This window comes from Pleurodeles waltl, chromosome 5 (genome assembly GCF_031143425.1).
Source record: "Pleurodeles waltl isolate 20211129_DDA chromosome 5, aPleWal1.hap1.20221129, whole genome shotgun sequence".
Classification (NCBI taxonomy): Eukaryota; Metazoa; Chordata; class Amphibia; order Caudata; family Salamandridae; genus Pleurodeles; species Pleurodeles waltl.
In genome coordinates this window covers 1554120331-1554143619 of record NC_090444.1, presented here as the reverse complement: position 1 = coordinate 1554143619, position 23289 = coordinate 1554120331, and the positions used below count along the sequence as shown (strand labels likewise).

Here is a 23289-nt window from a genome sequence, read left to right as displayed (position 1 = left end):
TCTGTGCTTATGACTCTGTTGTTTTGCAGCTTGACTCCAATCCATGTCTGGGCAGAGTGACAGTTGGGGCTTTGTGCATACTTTTCAGACAGCCTGTACACAGGGAGGGTGGAGGTGTCACAGAGGTGCATCTTCCTACTGAATAGTCTTCCTGGGCTGAGAGAAGGGAGAGGAGGGGCACACCTACATTTGTAAAGGTTGTGCCCTGGCCTCACACAATAGGGTTGTTAACCCCACACTGATGTTTTGAGCCTGTGCTGAAAGGAGAGAGGGGCACTCCCAGAACCAGTTGTAACTGGCTGGAACCTCCTCTCCCTACCATTGTAAAACACTGTAAAAACTGACTATAAGTACAGGGGAATTTTCCCCACAATTTGGAGACTCTTGGAATCATCTTGGAACTGGACCCCAAAGGCTGAAAGGACTCACCAGGAACCGCCATGGACTGCTGCTGCTGTGCTGACCTGTGACCTGCTTAGTTGCTGCTCCCCAGGGGCATGGTGCTGTGGCCCCTGACCCCTGCAACAGTAGGAAGCTCGAGGAGTGCTTCAAGAGGGGGCCGATTTAGCACTTTGGAAAGCGCTGTAACTATAACGAATTTGGCGTTCTGCCAGGGATAGCGCTGCTTCCTTTCATCTAATCGCGCTGGAAAAGTGCTTTCTTGTGCTGTGGGGGCCTCACTGCCACGACCCGAGCCGTGCTTCAGGCAGCGCCAGAGTCGCGCTGCCCTTAGTGCCCCCGGGGCACCAGAAAACTGTCTGCTGAAGAATCCAGAGCAAGTGTGCTCCTAGCGGTGCTCCGGGGTAAAGATCGCTCCAAGGAGCGCCCCCGGGGCACCGGCAGGCCCGTTCTTGGCCAGAGTGTCATCGGAGCAGGAGGGAGATGAGGACGCCTCTCCCTCACCTGCTCAATCCCCGGAGGGCTCTCCTGGAGCGTGCGGGCGGCAGCCTCATCGGAGGCTCGCCCGCGCCGCGGGATCTCTTTTGGGCCCCCCTGATGGGCCAGTGGCACTGTTTGTGGGTCTCCCCCCTGGTAAGGGTCGGTGGAGGCCCGGCGAGACTCCAGGAGTTCGCGGGTCCCTGGAGGGGCCCGTTTTCGATTCAGAGGGGGGGCATAGCGCCCCCTCCTCCCTTAAAGATTTCCCTGACCTGGGCCCCCCTCGAGAGGGCCAGTGGAGGCCTAGGGGGGCCCCCAGTTATCACGGTCCCCAGAGGGGCCCATCATGGGTACAGGGGAGGTGCGTGCCGCCCTCCTCTCCTCAAGGGATGCCAGAGGCCCCCATTTTGCACAGAGGAGCGCCAGGGGCCCCATTGTTCGTCTCTTAGGCACTGGAGGTGCCTTCATCAACTCAGGTACTATTTGCAGGGACAATATACCTCAGAAGTTCTTCCCACAGACTTAAGTGGATTGATATATTGCCTACCTGTTTTTGACGTGTGCTGATGTTTTTACATATAGGGGCAAATGTTCCTTTTATGGGGATGACTTGCTAATATGTTTCCCTAACTTGCCATATGTTTTCTAATGTTCCTACTATGGGCATTTTATGATATTCTTAAGACAAATGTTCTAATGTGATAACGTGTTTCCTGACTACTGCTTATGTTGCAGAATACTGAGTAACCTGTGTGTTATGTGTGACTACTGCTAGTTTGCAGAGTAATTAATGTGTAACATTCTGACAACTGCTAAGGTAGCAGGATAGTACTGATATGTGATGTTTGGTCTGATAATTGTGTTGTGTACAATACAGTATATTTTAATATAATCTGGTGTTGTGTTTCCTTTGTGGTGGGGATATTGCATCACATATGTTGTGTGTGTTGTGCAAACGCTTTACACATTGCCTCCGGGTTAAGCCTGACTGCTCGTGCCAAGCTACCAAGGGGGTGAGCAGGGGTTATCTTGGACGTGTAACTCCCTTGCCCTGACTAGAGTGGGTAAGTTATGCCTGGCTGAGGTGCACACCCTAGCCAACCAGAAACCCCATTTCTAACAGGTATTATCCAATGTTTTCATGTTTAAAGGGAGAGAGCATATGCACTTTAGCACTGGAGCAGTGGTAAAGTGTGCAGAGTCTAAAAACCAGCAAAAACAGTATCTCAAAAGTGGAGGGAGGCAGGCAAAAAGTTAGGGGGACCACCCTAAGGCTGTCAGGTCTAACACGCTGATTTATAAATTCATCGTCCGAGTCACTCTCATAAGTCTCAGCTTTCTTTCCAGTAACTGTTGCCTGTTCTGCGTTATCTGTTTTTTTCCTAGTCCTTTGTCTGGTACTTTCTCTTCTTTCACCTGAAATGGCCGGATGCAACTTAATTTCCTCAATGATATTGTCTCTCCAAGCTTCTTCCTGACTATCCTATCTTGCCTCTGCAACTGTACTTATTGCTTTCTTCATTCTACTCTCGTACTTGCTTCTCTGTTTTATATGAGCCACATATTCTCAAGTATTGAGTGCTTCAAATTGTGTGGGTCTTGGAGGTGGTTTCATCTCATAAAGTACTCAGTCAGGTACTTCCTAAATAAATGTTCCACAGTGAAGAAATGCTAGTGCAGCTTCTTCCTCTGTAATCTTTTGACATTGTTCAAGCCACAAATATGCATTAAGACCTTTTTCAGATGACACATAATGACCTGGAGTACCTTTGGATGGGGTCTGTATTCCCTCTCTAACCAGAATCAGACATTTCAGTGCTTTAAAGAACTTCATTTTCAATCAAATTAAATAATTCACGATTTACTTTTTGTTTGCAATTAGGAAGTAACTCTGTTTGCACACTACTCTTCTCAATGTTGACAACCAATAGCAGTGTGAATTATGTGACCTAGTCTACCAGTACTAGCGTAGCTTCACACCAACTGACCAACAGCAGTGAGACACAAGATGACGTCAATCTTACTCCTCGCAGCAGCTCAACCTCCTTTACAATTTCTCTTGCACAGTCACTCTTCACGCGAACCTAATGCAAAATACTGCCAGTCATAAAACCAGCTACCTTTCTGCTCACTACAGGATAGGGTAACCAAACACTTCAAAGCCGTATGGAGCTAAAATTTCTGACTATGCTTTCACAATGAATGAGACTCGACCAGCAAGTCCCACTCCAGTTGATACAGTTCCTCCATGCGTGCTCAGGATTTACTTTATACCAACCAACCCATAACCATTCAAGGAAACTATTGGCACTGTTGGTGATGTCTCATGCCAAGCACTTTACACTGCAGACAAAAAATCAACCAAGGGTCTTCTACACTTGTGCATTATCCTGGGATTTTAGGCCACGTGGACCCATTCAACACACAAGGACAGAAATTCTGCGAAACACTTCACAATATCACACTTCACTATTATCTCAGGCCAAAGCAATGAAACCCAAACCCTAATAATACTCACACATCTGCTGCAAAGGAACAATGCTGGAACTTCATCAATCTTCGGAACGAACCATGGGACAAAATATCTCGGGGTGGGCTATTTGCATGACAAAAATTCAGAGATCCCTTAGATTATGTCCAACTATGGCCCTCATTCTGACCTTGGCGGGCGGCGGAGGCCGCCCGCCAAAGTCCCGCCGTCAGCTTACCGTTCCGCGGTCGAAAGACCGCGGCGGTAATTCTGACTTTCCCACTGGGCTGGCGGGCGGTCGCCTTCAGACCGCCCGCCAGCCCAGCGGGAAAGAGGCTTCCACGATGAAGCCGGCTCGGAATCGAGCCGGCGGAGTGGAAGCTGTGCGACGGGTGCAGTTGCACCCGTCGCGTATTTCACTGTCTGCACAGCAGACAGTGAAATACATGTAGGGGCCCTCTTACGGGGGCCCCTGCAATGCCCATGCCAGTGGCATGGGCACTGCAGGGGCCCCCAGGGGCCCCGCGACCCCCCCTACTGCCATCCGGATCCCGGCGGTCCGACCGCCGGGATCTGGATGGCGGTAGGGGGGGTCGGAATCCCCGCGGCGGTGCAGCAAGCTGCGCCGCCGTGGAGGATTCAATGGGGCGGCGGTACACTGGCGGGAGCCCGCCAGTGGTGCCGGTCCGACCGCGGCTTTACCGCCGCGGTCGGAATCCCCATTGGAGCACCGCCGGCCTGTCGGCGGTGCTCCCGCGGTCCTCCGCCCTGGCGGTCAAAGACCGCCAGGGTCAGAATGACCACCTATGTCTCTCCCCTCAAGACATAAACCAGAACTCTGCTACCAGATTTGATAAAGCATTTTCTTGTCGGTATGCTTTAAAAAAGGCCAGTAAAACATTTCACCCACCATGAAGGTGTGGAGAAATAGGACATCAAATCTTCACACAACACAGTTTAAATTGACAGTATGACACTTGTGGCCACACAAGGAAAACTCCAGTCGGAAATAAGGTTAAGGGTTTTATAACAAGCTCAGACTCAAAGTCATGTAAACAATTCTCAAAACAAAATGATAAAGCTATATTATCACCAAGGTGACAGAAAAGATTCAAACAAACTAACATCAAAAGGATTAAACATTCAACAAAAGCAATAACAAACATCAGAATGATAATCTGATGAACAGAAAACAAGCACTTTTCAGTTCTTTTAAGCATTAAGGGAATTTAAAAGTCATCTAAGCTTAACTAGCTAGGACAAAGGAGATCGCTACAGATTAGCAAGTCAAACATTAACGTGCTAGGCAAAAACACATGTGAATAAAAAGTAAAATGAAAAAGGACAAAAAGAATTTGGAAAAATTACATCTGAAGCAAAAGTTAACAGATCAGAGTTGGCAAAAAGTAAGTAAAAAAAAGCATCAGCATGTCAGAAGCTCAGTCAAGAATCTTCTTGTTGAGGTCAGAAAAGAAAGTTCTAAGTCTCAGAAAAGCATAATATAGAAGGGGTAAGGGTAGAGAGGTCTGTACTTCTCAGTCTCCAAGGGGATCCAACAAGAAGGGTGGGATGGAGCTGACTGACTAAAGTCCAACTGGGGAATAATATAAGAATACCCATAGTGCAAGATGATTGGCTCATCCATCACTCCACCTGACTAGGAAGCTGGAACTGCCCAACGAAAGTCCAGCACACAACATGGAACTGCAAAATCAGGAGAGATTCCCACTACCGGCCTGGGAAAGACATCCATCTTAGCTCATCCATACAGACTGAAAAAAATGTAGACATTTTACTTCCACGGTTCCTGAATGTACTGGGTTCAAGGTTAATTTCACAGGCTCATTTTATGTAAAACATAAGGACATCTAATTCAAAGCTAGCATTTCATAGGAACAAAGTCTGAAGAGAAAGATCTCATTAGCAAGAACGACTAAACATTTTTCTACGCAGTCAGGAAACAGAGCCTTGCAGGCCTCACTTAGGCTAAACAAAGTGAATTATAATAGCACATTCATTTATGCAAATAATGCACATATAACATTTAAATCATGAGTTCATCATTAATAAGCTCTGTCAGTGTTCATGATACAGTAGTCTTTTAAAATGAAATAACTTTTAATACATTCAATTAACTATAGTGCAGAACTGCAATTTCTACATTTAAATGTAACATTTAAAACATTACTTTTCTGAAATGTATTGTCATTTTAGTGCACATTATTATTTAACATAATAAAGACTTTACAGCAAATCTGTTAGTACTCAAAAAAACAAAATAAATGCAAGATTTACACATATAGAATATTACTGTGACGTCAGGGGGTAGCAGTACCATTTCTGCTACATAAGCTGCATGCCTATGTGTCCTTTATCACTTCTATCTTAACTCTTTTGTTGTTTTAGACCTGGGTTCTGAGATCCAAAAACAGGATAGTCACCAGTAGTGGTACTGATTTAAGGAAATGAATACTTGGTTGTGGGTCTGTTTGGCTGTGGAAATAAATATAGTAAAGATCCACGTCAAATGATCTACTTTTAGTTGAATTAAAACGTTTAGCGTGAATTGAATTATTTTATGGCATAAACTTGTGGATTTACTGAATTGATATATGCTTTGTAAGGATCGTGTTTTCTTATTAAGCAGGTGCAGGAACCCCTTGTGTGTCTCTGCGACTGCGCAGAATGGGATCTCACTATAGCCATAGAGAAGCAAAGATGTGACCCGCTGCATCTCGTACCATTGTAAACTGCCAAATGTGTCATGGAAACACAAAAACATCCATGGAATTAAAGCCAGTAAACAAATATTTGTGGCATATTATTTTCCATATTCCCTAGGAGAGAAGTGCAGTTTCATGCAGTCATGGATTGGTGTCATAGAAGCCTCTTTTAGCATTCTATAAATATGTATCAAATCCTGCTTGAAAGAGAATACATGTATTGTAGAAGGCATACGTGTTTATTTGTTAATTGGCATGTACATAGGTGATGAAACAGCCAATATAAATTTGCCATAGCTCATTGAAATACACTTGTGCTTTGCAATGCCAGCAATTACAGTCAAATATTACAGCAATTGTAGACCATCTGTATGCTTGTAAATTTCCTCATGTGGATGATTCAAAGGTTGCCAGGGCAGTTAAATACTTTTGTGATTCTCACTACCTGCACTTTGAGTGTTGATACCGATTCCAAGGTTGCAGATGTTCTCTGATGCATCAGCTCTATCCATATTTTGATTATTACTATAGTGTAATAATTGTTTTACTAAGTGTTGAAATGCTTCCACAAAACTTTAGTTGTAGACTTATTGTGCTCTTCCTAGTGCCTAAGTGGTAGCCGCACACCTACCATACTGTATGCTATTCCTCCTGAATAGAACGTGTCCCTGCTTTTTCCGCCATGTTCAGATTAGGATCTGCTCCTTGTCTCCTTTCTCTCTGCATAACCAGCTAGTTTTTATATATGTCCTCACAGGCGGATCAGAATCTGTGGCTTCTGTTTCCTATAAAGTTGCATCAGACTTCTTTTCCATCTAGTTCTGGGTGCAACTAATTACTCCCACAATTTTCTAGAACTGTACGGAGCCTTTTGTGAACTTTATATAAGTGCATCCTTCAATACGACTGAAATTAACAGTAGATATATATATATATATTCACATTCACTGAAAAACAAAGGTTACAGGGAAGTTATAGTTATGAAATAGAAATTAAAAAACCTAGAATTTCACTTAAAAAAATGTTTTTATCGCCCCCGCCATGCACAGTTTTTTTGTGAAAACTTTTATTGCAAATATTACTTTGATATCATCAATGAAGTAATCAGAAATGTCTTGAGTGCCGTAATTTGTGGGGTAATTAGCAGTGTATGGCAAGGGTGTGAGTTATAGTTACTTTAGGACACCAGTTACAGTTACTTGAGATAACTTTAACTATAACAGGTGAATTTCTGTGGTTTGGTATATTTAAAATATGAACTTAAATATAACATCCCTGTAACCTTTGCTTTTTTTAAAGTGAATTTCTATTTTTTAAATTCTATTTCTCAACTATAACATCCCTGTAACCTTTGTTTTTTCAATGAATTTGTACTTTTTTAACATATGTTAATACAACCATCACCGTGCACAGCCTTCAGCAATGCAAGGCTGCAATTGGCCGCAGGGCCTGGTTTGCAGGCAAGCCATGAAGCTAACTCCTATTATCACCCAACCCATCGCTGCGCACAGCCTTTGGCCATGTGCAGTGGAGCTTGGCCGCAGGGCCTCACCTGGGGCCAGACCCTACTGCCAACCCTTATAACCAACCAACCCCTTTGCTGTGCACAGCCTTTGGCCATGCGGAGCAGGGGTTGGCTGCAAAGCCTGGCTGTTTCACAGCTCTCCCTCACTGCAAGCAAAGCTGCCACCAAGCCACAGCAAATAGCTATGTCCTGGGGGTGGGCACCCTGGGACATTGCAGGAGCCGGCCCTGGGGGGGTGGCGATCCCCATGGTCGGCCTTCTCCAACATTAAATAGCCCTGGGGAGGTGGTGGTCCCCTGGGGCTCGGAGGTCCGCAACAGACCCCCTTCACTTTTGTTATTGTGGCCCCAGGGAGGTGGTGTGCTCAAGGGCTGCAGTGTTTTGCCCCAGGCAGTTGGTGGTGCCTGGGGGGGCAGGTGCCCCCCGGAATCCATTTTTGTAAAAGTCCCAGGGAGTTGGTGGTCCCCGAGCTGTGAGGGGGCCATATGGCCCCATCCCATTCAAAAATTCAATTCCCTTTAGGACCTGGTCTACCTGGGGGCTTATGTAAAAACAAGCACAGGAGACTGCCCTTGTTTCTAAAAAAAGTTTTCTGTAGATTCGCAACTCTGTCGCAATTTCACTGCTAAATAAAAAAATGTAAGTGCTTTTTAGCCCTGGGGGTCCCTCTGGGACCCCCGCACCAGTGCTGAGGGGTCACAGTGTCCCTACCCTGGCCCCTTTCCTTCTTTTATGTTTTTTCTGGGACTCGGCTAAAACCAAGTCCCAACATGGATGCCAACACTTCTTTTTTTTAAAGAGATCGGGAGGGTTCTCAAAGCCTTTGCGTTCCTATATTAACAAATATGGATTTTTTTAATATCTCAAAAAGCACTGTACGGATTTATACCAAATAATAAAACATTCACTTTCTGAACCAAGAGCTACCTTTCTGCCAAATTTGGTGTACTTCCGTTCAGTGGTTCAGGCGCTATTGCTGTTCAAAAACTCTATGGAAATGAACATGGGAAATGCTTCTTTTTTGACCCCTTCCTTTTTCTCAACCCCCACTTGACGGATCACCCCAGAACTTTCCAGACAGCAGCTGACAGGACTGACACACTTTTGGGAACATTTTGTGAAGATTCGTCAAGCAGCATCAAAGATATAGGCAAGTAAAAAACTATTTTCTATAGAAACTATGTCCTAACCATAACTACCTAGTGGAGACCTCACTAGGTAATATATATACATGCTGCCAGTGCATCAATGAAACTTGGAATTACACTGTTTTATTAAAGCCTCTCTTCTATGGAATCTATTTAAAATTATCTTGTCATTGACAACTTCAGAAGCAAATCTGATCTGATTTATTATAGCAAATGTGATATTGCTAATAATGTCATCATTCAGTGTCTTGATAAAATTAACTAATTTACTTGAAACTATGATACAACTGTATCATTGAAGATTGTTTCATTAAGTTGAAAAAGGATGTCAGGACTTGGTTAAGGTATACAATCTCAAGCCCTCCACATATTACTATCTTAAAATCTTGCAATAACCAATGATACAGATTATATTGGTCTCCAGGCAATATGTGCTCTTATGGTCTCCAAGATAGGAGCAACTGGTAGGACTGTGGTTCATGCTCAAGTAACATTATGTACATGACCTAGTCAACCCATAATAGTTGAAATTCAGAAATTGATATGTTTAAGCCATTATCAAATTGTCATAGGTACAACATGGCTGAATACACCTTGATGACAACTATTTGTATCTTCACTTCACAGACAAGCAGGTGAGTTTGTACACTTTTGAGTACTGCAGGTTGGTTGTTGGCTAGGTGTGGCGATCCACCTTCTTTTTTGTGCTACCATCTATGTAACTGTTTATGACAAAAATGCATTACATTGATATATATATTATGCTATCTACAACATTAAATTATAACTCTGTAGATACCTTAAAAAAGACACTAACTCAAACTGTGTAAACAAAGAGTCTTTCTTTTCAGTGTCTCTTTGTTGGAAACAGGATGGATATTTGGAAAGGACAGAGGTCCACCTAAAAGGATAAGACCATCACCTGCTAAATATCACTCAAAGTAAATTAAAGAACCCTGTGTTCCATTCCTGGTATTGTGCCACAAAGCAGCCAGTCTTAAATCGAAGGCAATATGCAAATTATATAAGCAGTGTATAAACAGTAGAACACATCATACAAAATTCAATAAAACTCCACAATCACTATTAAAGTAAACTGACAAAATGTTATGAGTAAAATAAGACATTTTCAGAATTAAAGTGAAAAATCACCAAGAAAAACAAAGTGACAAATGTAAGTTAACCATCTCAGTTGTCCTGGACCATGTATCAAATTGAGGCAGACTGTGATGGAGCCCAGCTCAGAAACATCAAGTGGAGTGATTCCGGTGAAAATCTGGAAGTCATGAAGTAAAAAAACAAGTTCCCCTTCAGAAAGGGACATTGCTCCTTTCTTGAAGAATTGTTTTGAAATGTCATCTAAGTTTCAATGCAGAATGTGACTGTCAATATTTGGGAAGAAACGTCTTGTCTATGCAGGATGTTGCTGAAACTGTAGCCACTGCCATGGATCCAAAGTTTGGATACCTGAAGCTGGTTATTCTCAGTGGCGCTCTAGAGCTTTTGAGATTTCTTGTTAAAGATGTTTCAAGCCCCAACTCAAAATAGGATTAGCCATTCATTTGGAGGTGTAGAGATCTTCGCACAGGAAGAAGGTGAAATCCAGTCCATTGCTGTGGAACTGCCAGTTAGATTATTTTTCCCGTGGGTGCTAAGTTTTGAGATACATTTTTTTTTAAATGTCCAAACATCCTTGTAGTGCCCAAACAACAATAGGAGTACACTTCTAAGGTACCCAGGCCCTCAGGGGAAAGCAATTAGACACTTTCACTGTGCCAAGCAGAGGCCGACATCAAAGTCTAGCACCAGGCCAATGTCCTTTTAAGTTTTTATGCTTCTGGATCAACCCACAGGATCAGTTCTATGATCCTTGGAGCTCTTTCTGTCATTGGAGTTCACATCACAAGCGATCTAACCTCCCGAGGTCCCTCTCACGGGTCACAGATGCCAAGTATAATGGGTTAAGTCCTGGTATCCTTTCACAAAACCAGCAGTGTTCTGAGAAAGGCTGGGTGTAAATCCAGCTTTGTAGGGTTCACCAGGCTGTGGGTGGTGGACAACCTAAGACACTTCTAGTTCCTCTCTGACCAGTGGAGTGAATTTTCTCAGGCCCTGGCCTACCTACCTTTTGATTAGTTGCTGTTTGTATCACTGAAAACATGCTCACAATGCAATATGTCACTTCCAAGAGCAAAAGTCTTCCTTTACACTAAACATGGGCTCTGAGAGCTGAAATGTCAAAAGGAGTATACTATGGAAATTAGTTATGCCTGCCCAGGTCAAACACTGAAATCCAGTTTGAATCAGGCCTTGGCCACCAATAAAATAAAATGAGACAGCAGTCTAGTAAGCCAAAGCAAGGCCCTACAGTAATCCAGACAGGGGATACACAAATAGTGTGATCTGAGCCTGTTTCATTCCTTTCAAGTGCCTCAGTCAGTCCTGTACTGCAGGAGTTGACACTGTAGTTTCAACAGGAGGGGCAGTACCTCTATTCTGATTATTCTTCTGAGTTTAAAAGGGTCTTCCCTGGCCATTCATGTTTACTTATCAACCAAAGTAGCCTACTGTGTGGCTCCTGGAAGGAGTTTCACACCTCATTACAGCCCGGGCTAGACTAGCCAGCAGCGATAAACTAAGAATAATTAGCCACAGTGACACAGGAGAGGAAATATAACTTTTCTGAAAGTTACATTTTCTAACTAGTTAGAAAATTACACTTTACCAATTAAGTGGATTTTTAGAAAAAAGTTTGGAATTTTTTTTTACTTTTTTTGTAGCTGTTTCCTACTCGATAATGCAGAGATGTGATTTATTCTTCTTTACCAGTATTTCCTATGGTAAAAGCTAACCCAATAAAATGAAAATAGCCATTGGGGATTTATTAACTGTATCTTTATGTATATGATAACATCAATTTAGGCACGTGCCACTTCTAGACACCATGCACAGTAGCTTATCAGCAATAAGGTAATTTGAGGGGTGACTTATTTAGAGCTTAGAAGCAGGATTTTTAGAGCTTCAATAGAGTTCATTTTTACAGGTCTGTCTGCAAACATGAGCGCTTGCAGGCTACAGGGCAAATGGCCTCAGTGGAAGTCTTGTTTCCAGGGTTATGTTTTCAGGGTCACATAGTGAATAGCACAATATAGTGCTTCATTCCACATGGGAAATGTCATTTTACATGCCATTTGTGTAGTTTTTCAACCATATGCAATAGCCTTAGTGTAAAAATTCTGATGACAACTGGGGTTTTAAACCTATTTATTTTATTTTATTTTAATTATCGTATATAAGTGATCATCCAGAGGGGACTAGCTTAGGGAGCAAAACCTGCCAAGCATGACAATATTAGAGATGAGGGATTATCACAAAATAAATGTTGTATTGAGTCAAGAATTTGTGTCCATGTAAGGAACCAATTATGCAAATCTGTAATTAACACCCTTGAAGTGGTGATTATAGTTATTTCGACAGAAATAGCCGAGTATTCCCTCTTTATTTTTTTTTAATGCAATGCTTTTGTACATACTAAGGTGTTTTAAACCAAAATTGACTAAAAAATAAACAAAATTATTCAAAATCCAGAAAAGCTCTAAAAGTTTTTATTTTCCACTCAACTCACCAACAGACTAAACAGTTTATAGAGAGACAAATCGGGCAGCCAGTCACCATTACTTCCCGCATTCCAGAAAGGACTGTTCTAGTAAATTCACCATGACAGTTCTTCTTCCTTTTACCCTCATCTTGCAAAAAGAAATTTCCTTCTGTGACATATTGGCAATCCCAGAACATATAGTACGTTTTAGTTACACAACTAAGAATTCATAGTCTGCGAAACCAACCAAGCCATGCCATATGGGGACATAAGGTGAAGCTTCTTTATGAAGATACAGATCACTGTGCCTTTTTTGTCTCTATTGTAGCAGACAACGCATATTAACCCTCCACCAGAACGCAGCTTTATTAAACAGAGCAGATCTCACAGTCATTAAGGATGCTGGTTTAAAGTGTCAAGTGATATAGGTCCACAGATAACATCAAAGTGCACTACCAACATTTTATTTATATACCTTTAATGCTGTGACTTGATAATGTACTTCTTTGAACTTTTATAAAGTGTAGCTTCAACCCCCAAAACGTCATCTTCATCTCTACCAGAATCATGAGCACATGAGAATCAGTCCACTGCGTTTTTCTTTTTTTCTAATGTGTAGATTTTGACAGTAGTATTAGGCAATATACAGTAGTTGGATAATCAGCTGTTTTCAGGTAGCATGTCCAGGATTATTTCAGATATAATAGCTTCTCAGCTTAGATTTCAGTCACTCATTTACTGTAGAGTTGCTTTTACAGAGGAATTAATATTTCATTAGTACATAGCATTTTATTGCAATAACTTTGAATTTAATGAGGTTCTAGGTCTATAAAAGAGCCGCATTCTGTTTCTCTGCTGACACTGATTTTCTGATAACTTTACACCGATAAAAATTCTGTAGCACAGGTGCGACATTCACTTTGGTTAAAAGATGAGGAATGAAGACGGAGCAGAGATTTCCTTGAAGCATCCTAGAAATAAATTGAAAAAGATGAAACGGTTGTGCCACACTAAGGCAGCGCCGTTTAGAATCGTGACAAATGAAATATCCTTTACTATTGAACCTAGGGCCCATATTTATACTTTCTTAGCGCCGCATTTGCGTAATTTTTTGACGCAAAAACGGCGTAAACTTGCAAAATACAATTGCATTTTGTGTTTGCGCCGTTTTCCGTAAAAAAAACGGCGCAAATGCGGCGCTAAAAAAGTATAAATATGGGCCCTAGTGTGTTATTTAAACCAACCAGTTATAATTTTTTTTATTATTTCTATTTCAGAGAGGACTAAGACTGGTGATCATCTTTGCTTGAATCTGTGTAGTCTGATTGACCAGAATAAACTGTAATGAATTGCTCGATACCTGATTATTTACAATAAAACAAGAAGAGATAAAAAAAAAAAAAAAAGTTAGCTTTACCTTTCTAATCGTATTTGGTTTCAGGAGAGGCCGAGACTCCTGCCCCACAAATGTGGAGTCACATTGTTCCCAGAATGCACGCGAATCCCCAGCAGACGCAGGGTCAGCTTGTGCCCAGACCTCGTATATGTCTCAGCAGATGTCGGCTAAGATTGTGCAGAAAGAGCACTTCCGGCCTCGCAGATGCGGGAATGTACTGTGAGCAACACACATTTGTTTCCCTTCCGATTATGAGATAGATTGTAAGTGAGCCGGGGGAAGGGAAAAGGAAGGTGTGGTAGAGGGAGAAAGAGAAAGGGAGAGACAAAAGGTCAGACAGAGCAGCAGAGCGAATGGCAGAGAGAGGGAAAGAGGCACACGGAGGAAGAGAAAGAGATGGGCAAAAGAAGAGAGATACGCAGAAGGATAGAGATATGGAAACTAACTAGAGGAACAGAGACAGGGAGAAAGAGAAAGGGGACAGGGAAAGAGAGGGGCAGGAAGAGGAACAGAAAGGTGGACAGAAACATAGGAACAGAGTGACAAGAGTGAGGGGAATGAACAGAGAAAGGTGGGGAACTGCGGCAGAGAGAGGCAATGAGAAGGACAGAGAGACAGAGACTGCTGGGGCAAATAGTTCAAAAGAGAGAACAGTCTTGGTTAGATGGCCTGAAACAGTGATATACAGGGAGAAGAACAGAAATAGGGATAGAGTACAGAGAGAAAGCCAAAGTGAGAGGGAAAGAGTGGGGCAGGCAGCGAGCACCGAGAGAAAGAGAGGGGAACAGATGGATATGGATAGACAGAGTTGGAGAAAAAGAGTTAAGATAGAGAACATGTATCCCACAAAAATGTAAGACAGTCTCTTAAATTGCAAAGATGTGAGCATACAAACACTCTGTTTTAGCCATAGTTTGCAACTAAACTCTCCAATAACATAAACTTCAGGCAGTGGCACACATGCAAAATATGTGCTACTGTGTATTTCACATCATGGATTGACACAGTGACACAGAATGTGAACAGGCGGTCAGTCACGCATGATAGCAAGTTATACCAATAAACTCCACGTATCACTTAAATGTATTATTTTGTGTTTCTTTATTGGGATTAAAGGTTATTCCACACCACGAGTCCTGGCCTTCTACCTCTTTTTGCTGTTGGGGCTCCTTTAGTGGCCATAGCTTCGGGTCCCCCTTCCTCTGTCTCATGGCTGTAGAGGTCATTCAATTGCTTTGCCTGTAGGCTGGCAGCCCTCAGTCTCACCTTTTATGTGGGGACCCAAATGTAGATTACTGGGGGGATGGTTACAGAGCACACATACATTAAGGGGGCGCAGCTGCAGAATGCTGGTGCGATGGCTGTGGAGCAATGAGTACAATCTGATAGCATGACTGCAGACTGCTGGTGAGATGGTGGATGGTGGAAGAGCACTGAGGGAAATATGGGGGCATGACTACAGACTGCTTGTGGCAGGAGTGTAGCCCCTCCGAGCGCATAGTGCAATATGGGATGTAGGAGCCCAGTGACAGAGCGCAGGGTGCACAGCTTCAGAGGGCTGAGTGCAGCCTGACACCCTCCTTCCTATCTGTGGAGATAGGAGTGTTCTTTGCCTCACATCTCCTGCAAAGGTAGAAGTTTTCAAACCAATTGGATGTTACAATTTAGGTTCTACACATTTATACATCTGCTGAGTTTAGGAATACAAAATGGGGAGGCAGTCCATGGGTGGAGTGTAGGAGCTCCCACGCATCCACCCATGAATTCTGAAGCAGTCTCGGATTTATCAATACTGTTAGACTTGAAAATGTGTCAGAATGGTACACCTTCAGCTTCCCTTATCTTTATTTCTCCTTGTTTATTTTTCCTTCCATGTGTGCTGCATTCTGTAGCACAAGTAGAAAGAGAAAAAAGCCTCAGAGGATTCTTTATGTGCAGGAAGTTGTCCCTCCCTGCACCAAAACATTCCTGCCTGTGACACAGGCACCCATGCATGATGGTGCAAGGGTGCCTATGTTGGCGCGAGGCACCAGTTTGTGCACTCGGGCAGACAGAGAGCACGAATGTGCTATATATTGATAGATATGGTGCATTCCTGCCCTCTCCCTTTCACATAGGGCAGCAAGGTTGCTTGCTATATTGCATTGTGTGAAATAATGATAAATATGAACCCAAGTGTGCAACCGTAAGTTGGCACAGTCCCACTCTTTCAAGCATGGAAAATGTCCAAATATGAGTTTTGTCTAAAACAAGCATATGTTGTTGCTCAATTTGAGTTTCAGTAAAGGGTTAATGATCATGTGTTCTTTCTGCGGTTTTGAATATGTGTCTCTACTGTACTCAATTTGAGTATTTCTTCGAGATCAATCAGAGGAAGGAATCCAAAAAGTGTTTAATTGTTATGGTCCAGGCATTTCTTTGCCTTTAAACCATTCCACAAATCTGAGCGTGATCTTTCCGCCTCTCACTTTTCAAACCAGCAAATATGTGTACTCGGGTCTCACCACAGTACCTCTTGCTGTGCTTCTTGGAGTACTCAGGCACACATCTCTAATTTAATTTGTTAGATTATCACACAATAATTTACAAAAATTTAAATTTTATAAAAAGTAGCAGAGAAATCTCTTTGTAGGTATGGGGGATATTGGTCTAGACAAGCAAAGATTGTTTACCCTCACTGATGTTTTCTCACAGATCGCACCATATATCTCTTTAAAACTTAAAAATGTATAGAGCTAAGAAAATGTACAGCTTGTGTGTGGTCAGCCAGCTTCCAAACTATACAATTCTCCAAAATTCAATTCACCAACTGCCACTTACATTGTAAGTACCTTAGAGGTCTTAAGGGCCTTATTTTGATTTTGGTGATGGGATTTTCCTTCAAAATGTGAATGATATCCTGTCCACCTAATTCGAAATGCCATAGGCTATAAGGCATTTCTAAAAGCAGACATGACATCTACCACATTTTTGACAATGGGCCTGATTTCGATTTTAGTGGACAGGTTACTGCATCACAATGGTGATGGATATCCCATCCGTCAAAATATAAATCCCATTATTTCCCATGGGATTTCTATTTCAGCAGACAGAGTAACCCATTTGCTGAAATCTATATCAGGCCCAGAGTGTTCTATCTGAAACAATCCACTCCAATATTGCAAACAAAAGAGACATGGAGTATGAGACCCAAATGGGTCGCACCTCTAAAAATATTCAAACAGACATTTGGTCATGAATCTTCAGTCATCAGTGTTACATGTGTCACATAAATGTGTTCCTATCCTTCCAGCTACTTATACATCTAACACACTTTCTCATTTACACAGTGCTGAGGAGCATTTTCCTTCTGTGCTTCCTAAGACAAGGGTTAGGCAGATCTAATGCAGATGACTTCACACTTTGAACCAAACATCATCATTGGGTGGAGGGGAGGGGAGGGGAGAGGTGATCATGAATGTAGTAGGGCCAAGCTAATGATTAGATAGGGGCCATTAACATAAGAATACATATTGATAAGCTTTGCAGATGTCTACTTCAAATTAACATCTCATACCTTCCATATGGAGATCTTGCAATCTTGACACAGGATCAGTACCGAATGCAGACAATCCATTGCTAAAGGCAGCCTTCTATCTTCAGCTTCTTTCAGACTGTCACAGTTTGAAATGTTCCATATTTAGCTCATGTCCTAGCTCAGTAAATATATGTACCCGATATTCAAGACACAGAGGCTTATCGTTTTAAGCCTGAGGAAGACTGTGACTGCTGTGAATGAGAAGGTATCTTTCCATGAGTAAGTCTGTCTTACAGTTGGAAATACATGACTAATTCACACCAAAGCATGGAGTATGTCACAACTACTTAAATTGGATGCTTTATGAATCATGCTCTTATCCTTAAATTATGCTGTAAACCCACAAGTGAAGAAGTACACATTTCCTTTAGAATCAAGCCTAAAGAACCTAAGACTGGGGCTAAACATTTTATGATCTTTTTCCCATTTCATAGCTTTGAGCAATGTACCGGGATTTCACATTTCCAAACTCTTTGGTCATAAGGCATTATCAATGATCAGTTTTACAGTAAGCCAACAGTTGAATACTAAGGAGAATGAACAGCACCTAGAGACTATTAGCTTTTGCCATTGCACAATATGAGTATTACTATTCACTGAAACTCTTTACCAATTAAATATTTAAAATTTAGATACAAATTCTCAGGTTTTAGTTATCGTAGCCATGTAGTAGAAACCTTTCTGTGGAGCTCAATCATAGATATAAAGCTGCTGACTTTAAGAATGTATGTATGTTTTTCAATAGTTTTACCTATGAACTCGATATTCTATCAAAGTGATGCGTTTGTAGATTTTATCAGTAAGTTTTTTTAAAAACTATTATATTTCTTAAGTTTTGACATTTTTAGGTTGAGCATAGCAGTGCGCAAGCGCTGCTTTTCTGATGTGGTGGAATGTATCTGGGCTTTTAACCATGCCCACCGCACGCTTATCACTATCACTCGTTCGTGAGCTTGCCCTTCAAAAATCCTTTATTATCATTGGTAAATGGTTTAAGTTTGTCCCTTCTTGGGACGGTTTGGTTACCGCCTTGGACATCGACCCTGATACACGGCTAATTGCACTTTTGCATATACGTTTGACTGCGAGCAAGCTTTGCACCATTTTTTGAGCCCTCCCGTGCTTGATTTTAGCACAGGGGGATTAATATGGCGCTAAGTCCATAGAGTCATTTTTTGCACCATAACGCCTATTTTGCATCTCAATGACGCAAAGTAGGTTTCCACATCCAAAAAATGACTTAAACTCCATAAATTTGGAGCTAGACGGGTGTAGCGCCAAAGTATAAATATGGAGTTAGTTTTGCACCGAATTTGCGTCCGAAAAAATGATGCAAATCAGGCGCATAACAAGTATAAATATGCCCCTCAGTTTCATCAAGTCTGAACTATGTCTAGAGAAAATTGTGGGGTGTCACGTTTACTGCAAAACTCAGAATTCCAGTACTGATACAAAATCCTGTTCACGGCACGGATCAGAATTTGTAATCCCACCACTTTAAAAAAGGGCAGAGCATGTCTATGCAAACTAGAAGCACTGAACTGAGTAAAATGTTTATGTATGAGAAATTAATATTGTATGGACCTGTAAAAAACAAAACATGTTCCTTGACATTTTTGGCATAGTTACATATAATTGTGTAGTGTTTGCTACTGGCCTGTCCCCTGCTTTACAGAGAGACCCATGCAATTAATAGATTTGTCGTTACTTTTTAATTTGACCGTCTTTATATTTGATAAGGCATTTGTGTCTTTGGGTATTAGGTAGTGTATGCTCAGTAGTTTCCACAAGTGGCAGATGTCATCATCATTGCAAAGTGTTTGCCAGTTTCCCACTTAAATCCACCCTTTGTGAAGTCCTTTAAGAAACTTGCTTCTCCTGTTTCTTCCTTGTACCTGCAATGCAATATGTACTCCCAGTGCAGTAAAACACCTTCACTTGTTGCTTCATAGAAGATCTGTTAAATGGAAATGTGGGTTACAATCAGACTTTACAAAAGAGGCATCAGTCTCTCTGTCATACCTGGAATAAAATTTTAACTTAAATATTTAAGAAGGGCTACGCTAGTTGTAATCCTAGAGTATAGTCGGAGATTGAATGCAAATATTGAGGAGACTTGTAGGATGTGGCACACCATCCATAGAATGCTATTGATTTCCCATGTGTTCACATATCCTATACAGAAGAACACAACAGAAAATCAATCCGAGCTAAAATGCAAAGTAGTTAAGCAAAACCACGTAATAAATGATGTAAAGCTGTAAAGCCAGTGATGTAAGACTGTGATATATAGTTAGTCAGTGGCGGGCGGCAGCTTTAGTAGAGAGGGGGGGTGGCAGGGCACACACACACACACACATACACACACACTCATTCTTTCACACACAGACACGCACGCACGCACATCCATTTACAACACTCATACCATTCAAATATGCACGCACGCACCAAACATTCCTTTAAAAGATCACACACACTCATTCTTTCACACACGCATGCACATCCATTAACAACACTCATAACACTCAAACATGCACGCACGCACCAAACTTTCAATTTAAAACATCACACACATACACACACACACTTACCTTCAGCCTCCAGGTCCCAGGAGGGTTGGGACTGCTGCCTTCCCTCATTGGCTGACCTTAGGTCAGCCAATGAGGGAAGGCAGCAGTCCCAGCCTCGTCACAGAGTGGGATGGGGTCAGTGAGACTGCTGACCCCACCCCACTCTGTGACGAAGTGTCACTGATTGACACTCACCCTGGTCGCTTTGGGGCTTAAAGCTGAAGCGCCCAGGGCGAGTGTCAATGGGTGACGCTTTCCTCGTCACCCAGGGGAGGGCCTCGAGGCACCTTTGCTGGGCAGAGGAGGTCACGCCCATAGGAGCTGTGACCTCCTCAGCCCAGCAAAGTTCAGCTCAGGCAGCCAGGAGTCTGCGCAAATCGCACATGTCTGCTCCTGGCTGCCTGACCTAAACATGAAGAGTGTCTGTCAGGCTGACCTTTGTTCAGCCTGACAGACACTCTTCATGAGGGGCAAAAGGTGGGGGTGTGTGGCCCCTCTGCCCTAAAGGACAGACCGCCACTGTAGTTAGTAGCATAATCTAACATCTATTATCAACAAGTTTATAATCAAATCAATCTCTTCACCCCACTCCAATGATGCCACTAACCTTCAAAGCCAAAGGAATTGGGCTTTATTCTGTAAATGTTAGTTTGTGCTGGGGGGGGTATTTCGAACCTCATTATATCCATCACAGTGTGTTTTTTTGGTTGTCTTGACATCACAGTTTATGGGAATGTATTGTCTGCTGTTCTTTAACATTTACATAGAGTACATTTTAGTTCTGCCTAGAGGAGCATTACTCCCCCACCTCATTCTATTGGTAGTTTGGTGTATGAATCCTTCTACGATGGAGTGCTTCTGTTGCAATGCATGAGTGGCTATTTTACATATTAAAATACACTCAATCATCAAATATTCAATACATTTTGCTGATTGAGCATAACATGCGGAATGCAATCATTTTTTCAATCTGTTGTTTTTACTGCTGTATATTTTTGTGAGGGCTCAAGTGCAAGCCACCTACACCACCACTACCATCACTATTGCCACCACCATCACCAGTACCACTACCATCATCACAGTTACAACCATAATTAACACCTAAACCATTACTACCACCATTACCACCACCACCACCAAAAACATTACTACTGCCATTATAGCCACCATTACTACCACTGCCATTACCAGTTTACCACAGCATTGGTGCATGCTTCAGTTTGCAGGCTTTACCACAGGAAAGCCCCACATTTTGGTTTTACCAGTGCTTACCTCCATTTGTCATTTTTGTTTCGTAGTTCGTGTTGATTTCCAGCCACAAAAAATTTTGCTTGTATTTTGTCTTCTTAGACAATATACCAACATATATATTTTCTGTTGTTAAATCACATTGATAGATGCAAAAAGAAATGGAACTATATAGCACACACATACCATGTATCATTGTACTAAAGAGCACTGATGTTCAAATTAGCTCCACTTGAATAGTTTGTTTAGTCCAGTCTTTATTTCTTCCTGCTGATTGTAAATTTGTAGTTTTTAAAACAGAATTAAGGGATACAAATGAATGAATGAATGGGTGGGTGGGTGAATAAATGAATGTATGAATGAATAAATGAATGAATGGATTTAATAAATTTGTACAGAACAACAGTGACATCACCATGCTATCCTGGCACTATAGACTTTGGCAATCATGAATAATGGCTTTCTAACCAAACTGTTCTTGCAATTAATTAATGATCTACAATTATCTACAATTAAAAGATAATTAAAATTAAAAGATAATTAATCTGCAATCTCTATACTATTGAAGATATGTCATCTAACTTGTTGATGCTATATATCCTTTCCCATATAAGGCTTAAGAGATAGGCAATCCCTCTTGCCACTCATTTGTAGAATTGGTTAAAAATGCTTGAAAAGGAAGGCGTGATGCTAATATTTAGAATGAGAGTGAAAATCCTAATACTCACCCATATAATGTGAAGCAACAGTCACGGCCATAAGAACTTTGAGATAAGTACTTTTAATAGCCTGTGCTTCACTAAAGCTTTCCTGTAACTAATCAGCATTACAACACAAGTAAATCATTGGCCTTTGATTGAAGATGCAGGAGGGATACTTCTTTTAATTATATGTAGCCCCATAGATTGATTTAATTAAATATGCTGCAGGCATTTCCCTATCATGCTAGAATTCATAGTCATTCTTTAATATTTGGGGCACATTTGAGCAAAACAGCTGTGCAATAAAAAACACATTTTTATGTTTTCATATCTGTGGTGGTTATGTTGATACACCTTGGCTCATTGTATCTTCATTGTGTGGCCTTGTGTGATGTGTAGCATATAGTTCTGCTGCTTCCTTGCCATGTTTTGTATGTTATGTGTTTATAGATGGATACTTTATTTCTTAATTTCCTTTTTCAGTTTCAGTTAGAATAAATGTTGATAATTATAAATATTTCATATTCAAAGTGTTCCTACAGGAAATGTGTTTCCTTTATGACTTTTTAAGATTGTATTTGCCAACATGTCACCAACTCCTAATGTAAGGATTTGTTTAATTGTGCATCCCTTTCCAGTTTAAGTGGGTTGTTGTGTCAGGAGTCAAAAAGCAAGGACAATATTGTTGAATACTGGTGGTGGTCAGAGAACTGGTCAGATCATATCTTCTTGTTGAACCTGGCAATGAGGAATCTGCCAAGACACTGTAGACAAACTCAAAAGTGTTCTTCTTCAATAGATGAGACAAAAGTATTAGCAATGCTAGCCTTATCAATAAGCAAATAGTTTGCCTTAGCTTGGAATAGTTATTTTTGGTGAAAAGACTTGCATGTTTATTTAGAGTTACGTTGTTGCCAGACATATGCTTTAAACAGGTGGTTGTCCAACTGCACTAAACCTCATGGTTTCCCAACCTAATTTAGAGGTGGAAGAATCACGGAGTTTTGGTGTTGCTGTCATTGGAAAAGTCCTTGGTGGCGTCCCAACCACCTCAGGGCTGCCATCATCAACTACTTAGGGTTGCCCTTCCAGTATCTTTTTTCCTCTTTACAACTGCCATGTAAACAATTATGTTTGTTTGTTGAAAGTAAATGCAATGACCTTATGCACTAGCAGGGTCATTTTGTTTGATTTCTAGAATCATACCCCTTGTTTGGAGGCTTGTTTTTTATAATCAAGTGGGCCAATGGGTAACGCTATCTTTTTGCTAAAGAGGCTACCACCATGCCTGCTAGGACACAGTCTGTGAAAAGATCCACATCAAGCTGGCTAAAATCTCTCCTTGATAAGGGCACTCTGGGGACTATGCTAGCCCAGCACATTTCTTAATTACCCCCTGGAATCTAAAGGACAGTTTTGTACTGAAGACAGGATGCACATTTGCATGTCTTGTAGTC

General features: G+C 41.7%; 1 protein-coding gene across 26 annotated transcripts in view; it reads left to right on the top strand.

The window, feature by feature from the left end:
* The window catches only part of MYT1L (myelin transcription factor 1 like), a 1206615-nt gene that overhangs the window by 134837 nt on the left and 1048489 nt on the right, over positions 1-23289 (top strand). The window contains exon 2 of one of the 26 annotated variants that reach the window (XM_069235881.1): positions 8662-8744. The exons of the other annotated variants lie outside the window; for them this stretch is intronic. The gene's annotated coding sequence lies outside the window, so the exon portion shown is untranslated. The remainder of the gene's footprint in view (positions 1-8661; positions 8745-23289) is intronic. 26 annotated transcript variants of the gene reach the window in all.